The sequence below is a fragment of the Halichoerus grypus genome, chromosome 8 (assembly GCF_964656455.1).
Source record: "Halichoerus grypus chromosome 8, mHalGry1.hap1.1, whole genome shotgun sequence".
Classification (NCBI taxonomy): domain Eukaryota; kingdom Metazoa; phylum Chordata; class Mammalia; order Carnivora; family Phocidae; genus Halichoerus; species Halichoerus grypus.
Window position 1 is genome coordinate 39537229 of NC_135719.1, and position 17465 is coordinate 39554693.

Genomic DNA, 17465 nt, shown 5'->3' on the forward strand with positions numbered 1-17465 from the left:
TGTGTTACATTATGAAAAAAGGAAGTACAAACCCAGTTTAACTGGCTCCAACTCTAGGCATTATGTCATTGCTTCCTTTTCTTTCCTTATGAATGATCCTCAAATATTCTTTTCCTACAGGAAGATGCAAAGTGGGAAATAAATATTAGTGAAGGTTATTTGAATCATACTTTAAAAGTGAGCATTCTTTAATTTACCATTAGGCAGTCAAACTGTTACTCGTTCTACTTAGTGGACTTGTTTTTAAGTGCCAAATAACTAAGAGGTGTTTTAGTTTAGGGTTTAAGTAGTTTAGGGTTTAAGTAGACAAAAAAGTAACCTTACCTCAAAAAATTATTTTTAATGAATAACAATACCTTTGTTAAAGATAAGTACTCAGGACAGGATTGCATGAAGCACTGTAGTTCATTACATTATGCAAAAATATTTCTAAAACTAAGTTCTTAATCTTCTGGGTGAAGGGTGAGTGGTGAGACATATAAAACTATGAGAATCTGATGAAAACTGTGAATTCCATCTCCCCCAAAATGCACATACATGAACCATATTTTGCATAAAATTTTAGTTGAGACATTAAACCCAGTTATCTAGCCTGTGAATCTCTAAAACCTGGTAGTAGACTCTGAGGAACAGTTTTTGAGTTATTCAAAATAGTGGATTTATAGGATTTTAGAACCATAAGCAATTTAGCAATCACCTAATGAAAACTGCTAATAGAAAAATGAAGTAGTAGTGCCGAGAAAGTTAAAAAGAATTAAGTAAAGGCTTACTGTACTCAGGAACAGAGGTGTCCAATTACTATGCTAATCCACAATAAGTCTGACCATGCAAAATTTAGTATAAATTAGTGCCTTTGGTTTAGAATAACTCTTACAATGGAACCCAAACAGCAGACTGCCAAATGGTCTTTTGGTCCAAACATTAGTGGTGGTTAAGAGAATGAATTTTGGAGTTTTTCACAGACATGTGAAAAAGTTGATCAATTCACTTAATCCTTCTTATCTTCAGGTTCTTCAAATACAAAATGGAAATAATAAAACCTACCTGTGTAGGATTATTTTAGGGATAAAATCAGATAACACATAAAGTATTTAACACAGTGCTTAGTACACAGTAGGTGCTCATGAAATGATATGAATTAAAAATATTTCTTGTCTGCAACAAAATGGATGGATCTAGAGTATAATGCTAAGTGAAATAAATCACTCAAAGACAAATACCATGTGATTTTACTCATATGTGGAATTTAAGAAACAACAAATGAGCAAAGAAAAAAGACAAACCAAAAGAAAAGACTGTTAACTAGAGAGAGAACAAACTGGTGGTTACCAGAGAGGAGGTGGGTGGGGGGATGGGTGAAATAGGTAAGGGGGATTAAGAGTACGCTTATCATGATGAGCACTGAGTAATGTAGAGAACTGAATCACTATGATGTACACCTGAAACAAACATAACACTGTTAACTATACTGGAATTAAAATTTCTTAAAATTAATACTTAAAAAATTTTCTTGTCAAGTCATGGAATTGGATAAAATATAAAACAAGTTTCTAAGTAAATGAGATGCTTTCTGGTTTAACAAAATAAGTGGCAAACATTTACTGATAATCTTCTACATAACATACTATTCGAGGTATTATTGAGGATATAGAAAAGATAAAACTGTCCTTTTAAGAGGTATTAGGTAAAGTCAGAGCTTTCTCCTCATTTGTCTTGGGTTTCTCTTTTTCCTTTTCCCCTTAGGGTTCAGCTTTTTTGCATACATTCTCTCGGTTCCCATCAGGACTAGGAGGACCCCTCACATGATAACCCCTAACTGACCTTTCACCTGAGCCTCAGACTCCTACATCCTGTTGTTTTTGGATATTTCCACCCGAGTATACCATAGGTAAAAACTCAACATGTTCAAAAGTGAGCTTTTCGTCTCTTCCTAAAATCCATCCCTTCTTTCAATTCCCTGTTGGGGTTGACAGTGCAGCAGCCACTTAAACACACCAAAAGTCTAGCAATAATCACAGTTCACCAATCATCTTCAAGTCTCATTGATTTCTACTCTAAATGCTTTCCAAGTCTACTTTCTCAATTCCATCCCTATCAATAGTAGCCAAATCCAGGTCATTATCTCTCAGTATGACCAATTTAGTAATCTAACCAGTCTACTCTTATCCTACCCCAGAATCATTTATTATACTGCTGCCAAAATGATCACTCTAAAATGAAAATCTTGTCACTGCATGCACCATCATATGTCAGACCCTTCCATGGCTATTATCCATAGAATGAAGTCAAAGTTCACCCACAGAAAAAATGGACAGTATGACATTTAAAGTACTCAATGACCTGGCTCATACCTATCTCTTCAGCTTTACTTCATATCTCCCCCTTTATCACACCACAGCCATACTGAATCCCATGTGTTCTCACACTGTTCTCTTAGCCAATATATCCTTAACACCCCTTGCACGAATAGGAAATTCCTACTTGTTCTTCAAGATTCAGGTCCAAGGTCACTGCCTCTGGGAAGCCTGTCCAGACTATACTTCCCTACCCCACCAAGCTCACACATCACTACAACAAGCACACAGGAGACATCTGTTACACTGAACAAAAACAAAACTAAGTGAACTAATGACACAGCAGCAATTAATTTACAAAAATAAAGCCAGTGAGAAGGGAAACTAGTTGGATTTCAGTGTTTCTTTGGAGAAAAGAAAGTCTTGATCTGAAGATCTGAGGAGTAATTGTTCACAGATTGTTGGAAGAGAGGAAATAAAAGCATTTGAGTAAAAGAGAGATGGAAATGAATACATTTAGAGGAGAAATGTGTATAGTAAGGCTGGAGGGATAGTAAACAGCAAATATAAACTCATAAATGTTGCCATCATCATAAAGAGGTTTAGGGACCACAACCAATAAATCACCAGACTTTTCAAATAATTTTCTCTGAAACTATGTGGTATAGTTGCCATTTACAGACACTACCTTACATTTCCATTAGAGAGATATTAGTTTAGAAGATATTTTCATCTTTAGTTAATCCCTTGCAATCTTATAGATTTAAGAAAGTACTTCTACTTAATTCACATGTACTGAAGAACTTTACATAAAATCCTGAAATTATTATATATCTTTATGTCGCATGACAGTTTGCTGAATTGGAATAAGGAGACTCTTTCAGGTAGGTCAAGGGCTAGTCAACCTTATTAAACAATCTTTATTATTAGAACATTAGATTATTCTAAGTCAGAAGAAGAAACTGAAAATATAGTAAGCTTAATATTCAAGTCACAGAGGAATTAAACTATAAATATTTTGTTCTCTGAATGCAGAATAATTAAAGAATATCAATCCTGAAACTTAAATACGCTAGTCATAATGCAGACAAAGTACAGATCTATGAGGTATTCCCATATGAATAGTGAAGATTAAGGTCATTTACCAAGAATAAAAAGAGGAAAAAAGTTTTGTCATCTCTGAACTACACTTAATGACGAAATCTACTGCTTGCAGTAAAGAGAGAGAACATTCACTCTAATACATTAGCTAGAAGACCACACAATTAGTCAAAAGGGAACCAAGTTAGAAGCTTAAGCAGCACAAGTAAATCAGCCATCCCAAACTGAAGCATCTCTAAATGGAGTTCTGTATCATTTTTATTTTATATATTTAACTATATAGCTGTATAAGATAATAACAACCCAGGGCATATCTCCTATATCAAAAAGAAAGGTGATTAGAAAACAGATATACGCTGACAAAGCACAGATGCACTTTGAAGCATAAAAGTCATTTGCATGGAGTTGTATGTCTTCTTGTCCTTCACTCTGTAAATACCAATTCCCTGCTTTCAGGTTTGCAGACAGTAAAAAGTGAGATACAATGCTGAATGTTAATTTTCAACATAACACCGATGTTATGTCAGAAGATATGGGTAATTCTCACTCTCGCATAATACCTGTCATTTTAAAATACCCCTACTGATATGAACCAACATTCGTGAATGAAAGGTGAAAAAATCCTTTTGAGCTGTTGTATTCAAGTAAATTGACAGATATGAACGCACAAACACTAGTCTTTGATTATGAAATCCCCTCACACATAAACACCATTGTAAAATGAATTTCTCTAAGAGAAGAGGGACTGAAAATGTTACAAGCTTGCTGAAGAGAATAACACCAAGCTATAAAAGAAACTGGCAGCCCAAGAATATGATGTTGACAACCATGTTATGCTCAAGTGTGCTGTAGATGATCATTTAGATGCTGTCATCCAATGTCATTTGAATTTCTTCAAAACTCCATTTTATGAAAAACCCGCTGGCTTAGGGAAGGAATATAGAATCATCTATCTGATCTAAAACAGCAAACTGTTTTTGTCTGATATGTATTTATCTTTCAACAAGAAGAGAGAGTTATATATTTCTTGTGACCATAATCTTAACCATAAATTGGGGCTAATGTCTGCACTGTACAAATGTAAGAACTGTTCATAATAGAGTAGCAGATTTTATATACATACATAGTCACTTCTCACTATTGTGGTAGTTACATTCTATAAAGTTTCCATAAACACTGCATCAGTGAATACTGTACTTCTACTGCTTCTAGGAAATGGGAAATACGGGGTTAGCCTCTGATTACAACATTTTCATCAACTGATTAATACATAAAGTTTATTTTATGTGTATTTCTGTTTAAAAACATGTTATTTAATATATATTGTTCATTCATTAAAATCGAACTCAATAATGTAATTCATGACTGAACGAAGTTTATCTAACATAAATACTGTCACCATAAGGCACATTGGAACTATGTTGTATTTAGGAATACTACACAGCACTTCAGCATATTTGTAGAACATGTTAAACAGCATAATCACCTCCAAAAAGGCACAAAAATATGAAAAATGTGGCACTAAGGAGATGGAGAAAAGTACATTAGTTTATAGTATGAGAGTTAAAACAAGAAGGCAAATGTAACCTTGTTCAACCTCAGCTGAGAATGTGCACATCAGGCAACTCATTTTTCTTAAATTAATCCCTATACCCAATGTCGGGCTTGAACTCATAACCCCAAGATCAAGAGTCATATGTTGCACCAACTGAGCCAGCCAGGCACCCCCACGCAACTCATTTTTTCAACACTCTGAGTATGTCTACAAATGACTGTGAAAGCACCACAATTATTGATTTGGGGGTTGCAAATAAATTTTAGCAAGTAGGTGAATTTGCAAAAATGAAAGCCATGAATGATAAGGATCAACTCTGTGTGTATCCCTGTGTGTGTGTGTGTATATATATATACACACACACACACACATGACATGTGCCATATGACATATCTGACAGGAAAAACAAGTTGTGGGATTCTCCAGTATGAGACTCTCCTAAGGTCCATTTCTATATTTCCACTTGGCATACTGGATACCTCTACCTGAATGTACTATGAGCACTTCAAACTTAACACACCAAGCTCATCTTCTATGCTTACCCCAAATCTGCCTTCTGCTACATTACTACTCAAGTCACTGTGACTGACTCCTTTCTCCACATCTTACCCAGGCACCAAATCATGTTTATTCATCCTCTGAAGTATCTCTTAAAGTTTATCTCTCCCCTGCCCAAGCCCACTACAGTTATCATTAAATGCCTTTCTATCATTTGGACCATTGGCACAATTTTATCATCTTCTTTCTCTATTCTCTACTCCAAAATCACAGGCTACATTACTGACAGTGTTAGTTTTCTAAGACGTAATTATACTTTCACTTCCTGGTACCTATGTGATGAGCTTCAAATTTCTTGGTTATGGTGTATAATGCTTCATTATGATTTGGTACCAAATAGTCATTTTATATTCATCTACTGTCATTCATCTCTGATAAACTCTATAGCCACAGTAATCTATTTCCCATTCTTTGAATATATCATGCCTTTTAAAGACCCTTTATACATGTTAGAAATTCCACTAGCAATGCTCTTTCGTCCATTCTTTACTTGCCCTTAAAGCCTCTGCTTATGTCACCTCCCTTATGAAAACTTTTCTGATGAGCATTTACCTCCACTTCAAGCCAAGTCACTATATTCCCTGTACTTCCATATTTTCACATACTTCTGTTACAAAATTCCTTGAGTTCTAATAATTAAGGAAGTACAAGAATGTGCAAGGTTGGCCAAATACTGATTGCTACTGCAGCTGGGTAATGCAGATTCATTTTACTACCGTCTATTTTAGTGTGTATGCTAAATTTCCATAAAAACAAAGTAAAAAAAGTCAAGAGACCGAGACAGAAAGAGAGAGAAAATATTTGACTACAGGTAATTGAAAATCGGACTTATGTGTGACTTAAACAAATATGGCATTAACTTTTTTCCCCCCACACAAGAAGTCCAGAGGTACCTAGTCTAGGGTCATTACAGAGGCTCAAGAAGGTCATCAAAGACTCATCAAAGCCTCTTTCTTTTTGGTCCGTTAAGTGTGTTGATTTGTTGCTTCAAAGCCACTTGCAGTAGATGGAGGCATTATCTCTATATTCAAGGCTGGAAGGATAGTGCAAGTCACACCTTTATCTCTTTAATAGGGAAAAAAAGCGTTTTCTCAGTGCCCTCAGCAAATTTAGCTTGTAATACATTGTCCACAAGCTGTTCAGTCATCCAACAGTGCCTTGATGGCCTGATCCCCCTGCTTTGACAGCAGAGACCATTTTTGTACTTTAGTAAGCAATCTAGTACCTAGCATATAGAGGTACTTTGTATCTAATGAATATATGAATCTAATAAAGGAAAATTATAGTATGCATAACACAAAAACTCTACTAATTTTCTTTTTAAAATATAATAAAAGTGCTCTGAAAATTGCCAATGCTGTGCAAATAAGGAACTACTAGTATTACAGTAGTTTGACATGTACTATCATGAGATGTTTTACTGTTCTCTCTGTAGGCAACCAGGCAGAGGATTAACAAAAAGTCAAGAGACCTGAATTTTTGTCCAGCAAAATAATCTTGATGAAACTCAATTTACTTAAAGATAATGTTTATTTATCTCCCAGGGTTGTTCTGAGGATAAGGGAAATATAAACAATATGAAAGTACAGTGAAATGTATAAAACAGTACAAACACATGCATTATAAATGCAATGGTTCTATTAAGTCTTGAGAGAAAACTTACAGTTCTTATGTAGTACGCATAAAGATATATACCATCTGGCACATCAATAATATGAATTAAAAATTAAACACTACTAATATCTAGTATGAATGCTGAACGTGGTTAGATGTGTTTTTGGATTTGGCCCTGGTTCTTTCATGGCTATGGGGAAGTAAACTAACCAGACCTCACATTTACACCTCACTAAGGAAAAAATGCTTTATAAAATAAAATAAGTGTCTTGATGTAATTATATAATATCCACAAACTGAAAAGATATGATAAACAAACTGGTTAATACAGAATAGTTGACATTAAATCCCAATTCATCAACTAATAATTACTACCAATAAATGAACAGTACAAAAGTAGGCCAAGGTCCTAAGTTAAATCAAGTGAGAAATAAGAGTAGAAGCATTGAATATTAATTTTCCTCCGACTTTAATAACCTTGATTAAGCTTATAAAGAGTACTCTTCAGGGTGACTTATGGCTCATACATATAGGCAACACTGGGGGTCAGAAATATTTCTGATAAATGATAACTTCAATGGCCTGTTTTCTAAATTTTTAATAAGTTGTCTATTTCCTAACCTATAAGAATGTTATAATAAGCATTACGTATATACAACAAAAAACAGTAGCCAATACTAAGGAAGAGAAAAATGACAGTTCTAAATCAAGAGAATCTCTACAGAATATTATATGCATCTGGGCGCCTGGGTGGCTCAGTCGTTAGGTGTCTGCCTTCGGCTCAGGTCATGGTCCCAGGGTCCTGGGATCGAGCCCCGCACCAGACTCCCTGCTCAGTGGGAAGCCTGCTTCTCCCTCTCCTGCTCCCCCTGCTTGTGTTCCCTCTCTCACTGTGTCTCTCTCTGTCAAATAAATAAATAAAATCTTAAAAAAAAAAAAAAAAAGAATATTATATGCATCTTCACTTTTATTGGATTTGGAGACAATAGCTGCTTTGAAGAAAAACATGGTCTTCTGTCAAGTATGTTTAATTAATTCTCACTTCTCAAACATTCAAATACCTTAACCTTATTATTAAAGATTTACCATTTCCTAATTCATTTAAGCAGAAACTAGTCTCCATGTAGGTTACCATGGAATTATTAATACTGAAAACTGACTCATCTTAATACAAAAAACTGCATCAAGATTGTAGGCCAGTAAATTCCAGCAGAGCACTGTATAAAAGCATCAGTAGGTCATAAGTAGAACTGAAAAATTTCAATAGGGGATCAGACTTATCTTACAGTTATTTCTACAGGAGGAACATCCATTTCATAAGAAACCAAAATGTTAGAATAGTAAGAATGAAGTTATGCTTTATAGCTGTATCCACCTAGTTTCAAATACATCAATTTTTGTTTTTAAATGGGGAGAAACAATGTTTCTCTTCCTGTTTTATCTGCATACATAGCTTTATCAGCCAGAACTTCAACAGTGAATATTTTTCCTACAAAGAATTTGGCATACCTGCAATAAACAATAGATTATTTGTTAATGCATGTAAAAATAAAAGTTGTAAGTGATATAATTACAATAAGGAGCTATTTTAAATATTTAACTTTTCAGATGGAGGAGGAAGTATATTAACTTAAAGATTCATTGGTTTTTAAAACATTCATGATTTTGTCTCATTAAAAACTAGAGAGGATATTATATATTAATAAAAGATTCAATACAGCAGAAGATATAACAATTATGCACATTTACACACCTACTGACAGACCATCAAAACATATGAAGCAAAAACTGACAAAATTGAAGGCAGAGGGCACCTGGGTGGCTCAGTCTGTTAAGCGTCTGCCTTCGGCTCAAGTGATGATCTCAGGGTCTTGGTATCGAGCCCTGAGTCCAGGCTCCCTGCTCAGTGGGGAGTCTGCTTCTCCCTCTCTCTCTGCCCCTCCCCCGCCCCCCTGCTCATGTGCTCTCTCTTAAATAAATAAAAATCTTTAAAAAAAAAAAGCTGAAGGGAGAAATAAACAGTTCTACAATAATAGAGATTTCAATATCCCATGCACAATAATGGATAAAACAACCAGACAGAAGATAAGAAATAGAAGACTAAACATAATAAACCAACCAGACCCAAAAGAGATATACAGAACCCTCTACCCAACAACAGAGTATATACTCTTCACAGATGCATGTAAGACATTTTCCAGGACAGACCATATGTTCAGTCACAAATTAAGCCTCAACAGATTTAGAAAGATAAATATCATACAAAGTATCTTTTCCAACCACAACAGGATAAAGTTAGAAACCAACAACAGAAGTAAAACTGGAAAATTCACGAATTTGTGGAAATTAAACTACACACTCTTCAACAACCAATGGATTAAAAAAGAAATCACAAGAGACATTAGAAAATACTTAGAGATGAATGAAAATGAAAATACAACATGCCAAAACTGATGGGATGCAGGAAAAGCAGTGCTAAGGGGAAAATACATAGCTATAATGTTTGCCTTAAAAAAAAAGAAAAGAAAAGAAAAAGCTCAAATCAGCAACCTAACCCTACAACTTAAGCAACTAGAAAAAGAACAAACTAAACCCAAAGACAGCAGAAGGGAGGAAATAATAAAGATTAGAGCAGAGATAAATGAAATAGAGAACAGAAAAACCATAGAGGAAAATCAATGAAACCAGAAATTGGTTCTTTGAAAAGATCAACAAAATGACAAATCTTTAGCTAGACGGACTAAGAAAAAGAGAGAGAAGACTCAAATTACTAAAATGACTCACTAAAATGAAAGTGGAGTCATTACTACCAATTCTAAAGAAATAAAAAGGTAATATTATAAAAGAGTTTGGGGCACCTGGGTGGCTCAGTCAGTTGAGCGTCAGACTCTTGGTTTTGGCTCAGGTCATGATCTTGAAATTGAGCTCCACAGCTGGCTCTGCACTCAGTGCAGAGTCTACTTGTCCCTCTCCCTCCCCTTTGGCCCCTCCCCCTAGTCTTATGCATGCATGGGCGTACATGCTCTCTCTCAAATAAATAAAATCTTTTAAAAAAAAAAAGAGTTCTATGAACAGCTATACATCAACAAACTAGATAGCCTAGAGGAAATGGACAAATTCCTAGAAACATAAAACCTACCAAGACCAAATCATGAAAACATAGAAGATGTGAATAGACCTATAACTAGTTAGGAGATTAAATCAGTAATCAAAAATCTCTGAACAAAGAAAAGCCTTTGACCCAATGGTTTCACATTTAAAGAACTAAAAGCAGTCCTTCTCAAACTTTTCCAAAACACTGAAGAGGAGGAAATATTTCTTAACTAATTCTTTGAGGTCAGCATTATCTTGATGTCAAAGGCAGACAATGACACTACAAAAAAGACAAAAAGCCCTGAAATAAACCCTCACATATATTTCACATACATGCAAATCAAAAGTATAATGAGATACCACCTCACATCCAATAGAATGGCTAGTACAAAAGAGAGAAAGAAAGAGAGAAAGAGAGAAGGGGGGAGGGAAAGACAGACGATAAGTTCTGGTGAGGCTGTGAAGAAATTGGAACATTTGTACACCGACAGTAGTTAATTTAAAATGGTAATTGCTGCTATGGAAAATAGAATGGTGATTCCTCAAAAATTAAAAATAGAATTACCATATTACCCAGCAATTTACTCCTGAGGCTATACCCAAAAGAAGTGAAAGCAAGGTCTTGAAGAGACATTTATACAATGCCGTTCACAGCAGCACTTACTAACCAATGCTAAAACGCGAAAGCCACTCAAGTGTCCACTGACAGATGAATGAATACAATGGAATATTATTCAGCTTCAAAAAGGAAAGAAATTCTGCCATTTGCTACCAACATAGATGAACCTTGAAGACGTTATCCTAAGTGAAATGAACCAGTCACAAAAAGACAAATATTGTATGAGCCCATTTATATAAGGTACTTAAAGTAGTCAGAATCACAGAGACAGAAAGGAGAATGGTGGATGCCACCGGGCTGGGGGCAAAGGGGAATGGGGAGTATTAGAAGGTGGAGGGACTATATAAAGTATCCTCCAAAATAAAAAGGCATTTTGAGACCAAAAAACAAAGCAGGCAATGCCATACAGTTTACAGAGTTTTATTCAGGTTAACTAACTGACAGGGAGGAGAGAGCGGATGATGATCCAGAGCTGCACAGTTATTTCCCAAAAAGTCTGGCCCTTAGTCTACAGATTTATAGAGCAAGGTAGGGGGCACTGTAGTGAGGTCAAAAGGTTCATGTGCATTTCAGAGGGTTTGCATGCACCTAATTGACAGACCTCGTGACATTATCTGTACATCAGGAAGAGGAAAAACTATGTTATTTGATTGAACAAATTTACAGAGGGTCAAAGCCAAAGCAATCCTCCCTACATTCCAGCCTTGGTGGGCATTTCTAAGGCATGTATACTAATCTCCAATGGGCCTGGAACATGTAGTCCCAAGAGAGGTCCCAGAGAGGACAGAAACAAGATGAAGGGCCAATGATGGAGTCAGTATTGGCATCACTCCTATAGGGAGTTATTGTTTAGTAAGCATAGAGCAGTTTTACAAGATGAAAAGAGTTACAGAGATGGATGGTGCTGATGGTTCCACATTATGAATGTATATAATGTCAACTGTACATCTAAAATGGTTAAGATGGTAAAATTTATGCTTAATGTATTTTACAATAAAAAAATTAGAAAACATGGAGGGGTAATGAGTGGAATAAATGGGCCACTGGGGAGTATGAGAAGAATCTAAATGTCACGAGTAAGGGGGAAATATTATAAAGAAGGAAGGGAGGGAGGAAATAAGAAAGGAAGGAAGGTAGATTAAAAGGGAGGGAGGGATTCACACATATACACATATATATACTCACAGAAGCACACTTTGAACTTTGGCCCAAAGCACCAGGTAACTATAGCACAGAGAATGCCCCCGGGATATCAATCACTGTCATATTCTGACATCAAAGATAAAATTTCCAACTTGGTCTAAAGTGACCAAAATTGGACTTAATCAGAAGTAATTAGCTGCAAAAAAAGAAAAAAAATGCAAATCTGAAAGGTCCAGCCCATGTTCCACTGTCATTCCCTGTTAGGATATCAAATTGAATTTGGAATAGTTCAGTATGAGTTCTGTTTGCTGAAGTTAGGGCTCAGGATATACTCAGAGTGTGACTGCTCCTTGGAGCAGCTGACTTGACAGATGCTATAGGCGAGTACTACTGCCATTTGCTGAAAAAAGGCATATATCCCACAGCAGCTACTTAAAATCAACATTTTTCACTGTTTCAAATGGTAACAGAAGTAAAATATTCTAATTTCAAACTCACTCCAAGCTACAAATTAAAAAATGTATGTTCTTATGAACTTCTATTAGCCTTAGAGTTATGTAATGTGTTACTAACACCTGCGACTGTCTCTTCCCTAAAGCTTGTGTCACTCCAGCTGACATAACAGCTCATCCTCCTTGGAGGACTTCAATCACCCTGTCACACAGTCCCAGTCAAGCAGGTGAAAATACTTGTTACGGGGGATTCTTTTAGTGTAGTAAGATGTCTCTATAGCTCTTTAAAATCTGTAGGCACACTTCACAGCAGCCACCTCCTTCTTTTGTTACTCCTGGTGCTGCTTGTATGCTCTCCTGGTGGGGACCTGGTACCCCTTTTGTGAAGCGACAGCTGGGGAGACTCCGGCACTCACCATGGCCAACAAAAAGCCCAAGGAAGGAGTCAAGACTGAGAACAATGATCATATTAATTTGAAGGTGGTGGGGCAGGATGGTTCTGTGATGCAGTGTAAGACTAACCACTTAGTAAACTAAAGAAAGCCCATTGTGAAGACAGGGTTTGTCAACGGGGCAGATCAATTTGCGATTTGAAGGGCAGCTAATCAATGAAATAGACACACCTGCACAGCTGGAAATGGAGGATAAATAAAATTGATGTGTTCCAGCAGCAGACAGGAGGTATTTACTAAAAAGGGAATCTGCTACTTGACTACAGAACTGTTCCTCCAGACCAAGAAGGCATTCTCAGTGAGAAAACCACAATTTGGTTCCACCACATCCTGACCACTACAGTATAGTTTTCTGTTCTTTTGTTTTCCCCATTCCTTTATCGTAAAGTAACTGTGTATGTGCACAAACATATGGCATTTTTTAAAAGATTTTATTTATTTATTTGAGATAGAGAGCACGAGCTGGGGAGGAGGGGTACAGGGAGAGAGACAAGTAGACTCCCCGCTGAGCAAGGTGCCCAATGTGGGGCTTGATCCCAGGACCCCAGGATCATGACCTGAGCCAAAGGCAGATGCTTAACTGACTGAGCTATCCAGGCGCCCCTCGTATTGCATTTTTTTAACTAAATGGCCAATGGTATGTTTTGATTGACGTCAAATGGAGATGGGATGGGGAAAATACTGGTTCTGTGAAAATGCCCCCTTTCTCCATTGGTGACATGCTCATTCAGCTCTCATTTTATATTCCAGTAAATTAGTTTAACGACAACAACAACAACAACAAAACAACATAAAAATCCTTGCATACCTTGCTCTACTGGAGAATTTTAATGTTTTTCATATATCATTGTAAAACCAAGAACAATCTTATACCTTTTTTTGTATGCAGCTATTTACATGTAGGGCAATCTGTCTTTAAATAGGGATAAATTACTCCAAAAGAAATGAATCCTAGATAGTTTTCCCTTCAAGTCAACTTAAAATGTCTTGAAACTTAAACTCCTTGCTTAAAAAAAAATAAATTTGGGGGTGCCTGGGTGGCTCAGTCGGTTAGGCTTCCAGCTCTTGATTTTGGCTCAGATAGTGATCTCAGGGTTATGAGATCATGAGAAGCCTGTTTGAGATTCTCTCCCTCCCTCTCCCTCTGCCCCTCCCCACACTCGTACTTCTCTCTCAAAAAATTTTTAAATTAAAAATTTTTTAAATAAAAAAAGTCTGTAGGCACATGAAATCTGAGGATAGGATGAAAAAAAAGAAGAAATGGACTAGGTTTTTACCTCAAAAGTCCCAGTGATACTGCTTAATGTAATGCTTTGAAAATTACAACAGGTAAATATTTGTGGATATCACTATAACCAATAGCATTAACTAAATAAGTATACCCCAAATTTCAATTACAGACATACTTCAGAAATAATGTGGGCTTGGTTTCAGACCACTGCAATAAACATCACAATAAAGCGAGTCAAGTGACTCTTTTGGTTTCCCAGTGCATAAAAAAGTTATATTTACACTATACTAGAGTATATTAAGTGTGCAATAGTATGATGTTAAAAATAAAAAATACTTTATTGCTAGAAAAGGCTAACTGTCATCTGAGGTTTCAACAAGTTGTAATCACTGATCACAGATCACCATTAAGAAATATAATAAAGAAAGTCTGAAATATTGCAAGAATAAACAGAATATGACATGGAGACATGACGTGAGCAAAACGCTGCTGGAAAAACGGCGCCAACAGACTTATTTGATGCAGGGTTACCATAAACCTTCAATTTGTTAAAAAAAAAAAAAGTAGTTATCTGCAAAGTGCAATAAAGCACAGCACAATGTTAACAAGCTTTGCCTGTACTCCTGGCCCTTATTTTTTTGTCTGTGTTAAGTTTCAGGTAACTAATATTTGTAAGGAAAACAAATTGACTGAATTTATATTATTGAAGAAAAAAATGGTCCTTCAATTCAAATATTTTTAAAACCCTACAGTTGCTGATTTATTAATATTCAATGATTAAAGCTTACCCCCTTTTTCTCATCTATACCATTAAATAAAAACAAAATTTATGACAGATTATTAGATTTCCTCAGAGGTTTTGCACAACTTTTGCTTACTAATATCCTCATCACAAACTGGGGCAACTGCAGAATATTTAAGTAGGTCATCTAGCTGAAAATCATAAAGAATCCTAGCAGATAATATACCAGAAGAGTATTTGCTGCCTCTTGTACTTTAATGATTGACCTCTTAGGTAAAGAAGTCTTTCCCATGGAAAACAAAAACTTCTCTGCCATGTTCTTCTTTACATTGCACAATGTCCTACTTTGCTGTATTTCAGATCCTCTAGGAAATTAGTACATGACGTGACTGTCATTTCCTATAACCAAGGTGTTTGTGCACCTGGATAAGCCCAAAGCAGAGAGATTTCAGATCTTAGAAGCTCAGATGTACCAATCTTCTTATAATATTAGCTTTTGGTGGAATTGGGGAAGATAGCTTGAATAAAAAGAAAATTGGTTGCAAAGGAGGAATTCTGCTATAAATAGGCAGAATTTTCTATTTTTCTGGCAGCCACAGGATCTAACAGTATTAAAAAAAAAAAAAAATCTATGAGCTGGGAAGGATTTCTCCTATGAAGTATACTAGGCATTACATCATGTCAATCACTCTCAGTTCGCCCCCAGCCACTGGCAGCACAGTGGATTTAGTAACAGAGTTTTTCAAATGGTAACAGATTTCAAAAGTCCCCAAAAGTGGGCAGTGATCACTACAGCTATGCAGTGTATGCTACATTTTTTAAATTACAGGAAAGAAAATGAAATTGATTTTGCTATTTAATGATTAGGTTTCCTCCTTGCTGTGTGATTTCAATTCAAGATTAACACGGTATCTTTCATTTACATCACATCCCAAATCTCTATTGAGTAGAGAACAGGAATTGAATAATATAGGCAAGACATTTACTTCTCATTCAATAAGAAATTAATGCCAATATTTTCCAACCTTTTAAGATTATTCAACATTCATTTCACAGCAAACATTTATTGAAACTAATGTATTTCAGGGACTTTAATCAATTCTTCCATCATCCAAAGAATATAAGCACTGTATTTAAAATTTTTAAAGTACTTTAAAATTTTTTTTTATTTTTTTTAAAGATTTTATTTATTTATTTGACAGAGAGAGACACACTGAGACAGGGAACACAAGCAGGGAGAGTGGGAGAGGGAGAAGCAGGCCTCCCGCCAAGCAGGGAGCCCAATGTGGGGCTCGATCCCAGGACCCCGGGACCATGACCTGAGCCGAAAGCAGATGATTAATGACTGAGCCACCCAGGTGCCCCAAAATTTTTAAAGTACTCTTAATCACATGATTTTCAAAGAGGTAGTTGTTGTTCTTATTGTTATGTTTTAGACTTTCAACTTTTAAATGAAGAAAACTCAGGCATTTTAAGAGTTTAACAACTATACCATAATTGTCAGAGATTCTAGCTACCTTCAGTTTTTTTGTTTTTTTTTTAAAGATTTTATTTATTTTTTTGACAGAGAGAGACATAGCGAGAGCAGGAACACAAGCAGGGGGAGTGGGAGAGGGAGAAGCAGGCTTCCGCAGAGCAGGGAGCCCGATGCGGGACTCGATCCCAGGACCCTGGGATCATGACCTGAGCCGAAGGCAGACGCTTAACGACTGAGCCACCCAGGCGCCCTAGCTACCTTCAGTTTTAAACTAGACTAACGCAGACCCAAGATGTACTATTGGTTTAGAAGTGGTTACATATGTAACTAGCAACATAGGAGAGAACAGTCATCTTTAGCATTTTTTTAAAATAAAAAAAACACAGTTATTTCAGGTCAGTCACAACCATAAATCTACCTTTTGAACATATTTATTATTAAGGAAAAAAGTCCTACAGCTTCTGTTCTTTGGTATATTTAATTCCAACTTTGAGAAGACCCAGTAACTGTTCCTTTTCACATTTCTTACATAAACACTGATTGCTGGGTGGAATACAATGGGTTAAATGGTCCTTTTAAAAGTATCTTTTCTAAAACTCTTAATTCAAAAAGCATAAGGAGACCATATGCCTTAAGATGTCAAGGACCACAGTTTAGGGTAGCAGAATGGTACAGCTGTAGTCTATAAATTCTATCTTAAAATTTCTCTCTTTTCCTCATCATTGGTAGTTTCTCCTCAGTCAATGTTTTTTCCATACCTCTACAATATTGTCCCTCCTATGTGCTTCTGTGATGTTAGCAGGGCCCACAGGGAGCTAAACTTCAAACATTCCTGGCAGTACCTAGGCAGGACAAGATTGTACAAAGTGGTAATAGTTGGCACTACTCTTCCCTTCTTTCCCTACCCAGCCCCCTGCCAGCAGGACCCAGCAGGGAGCTAAACTTCCACTCCCACCCTTGGCAAAGAGGCAAGCCAAGGAAAAGCATTAACTACCAAAATTCACTCAATATGAAGTTTCCAAGGCTATTTATAAGATTATTTTTATTACAAAAAATTCTTTCCACAAACTCTTTCTCCTAGAATTAATATTTGATCTTAATAGTTCCCTTTAATGTGCTCAATTTTCCTCAAGG

General features: G+C 36.1%; 1 protein-coding gene and 1 pseudogene across 8 annotated transcripts in view; one reads left to right on the top strand and one right to left on the bottom strand.

Moving 5' to 3' along the window:
• Window positions 1-17465, bottom strand: part of PEAK1 (pseudopodium enriched atypical kinase 1) — a 328704-nt gene that overhangs the window by 196727 nt on the left and 114512 nt on the right. For 6 of the 8 annotated variants that reach the window (XR_013450387.1, XM_078079050.1, XM_078079047.1 and 3 more), the window contains one exon: window positions 33-114. The exons of the other annotated variants lie outside the window; for them this stretch is intronic. The gene's annotated coding sequence lies outside the window, so the exon portion shown is untranslated. The remainder of the gene's footprint in view (window positions 1-32; window positions 115-17465) is intronic. 8 annotated transcript variants of the gene reach the window in all.
• On the top strand, window positions 12847-13121 carry LOC118552323 (small ubiquitin-related modifier 2 pseudogene; annotated as a pseudogene).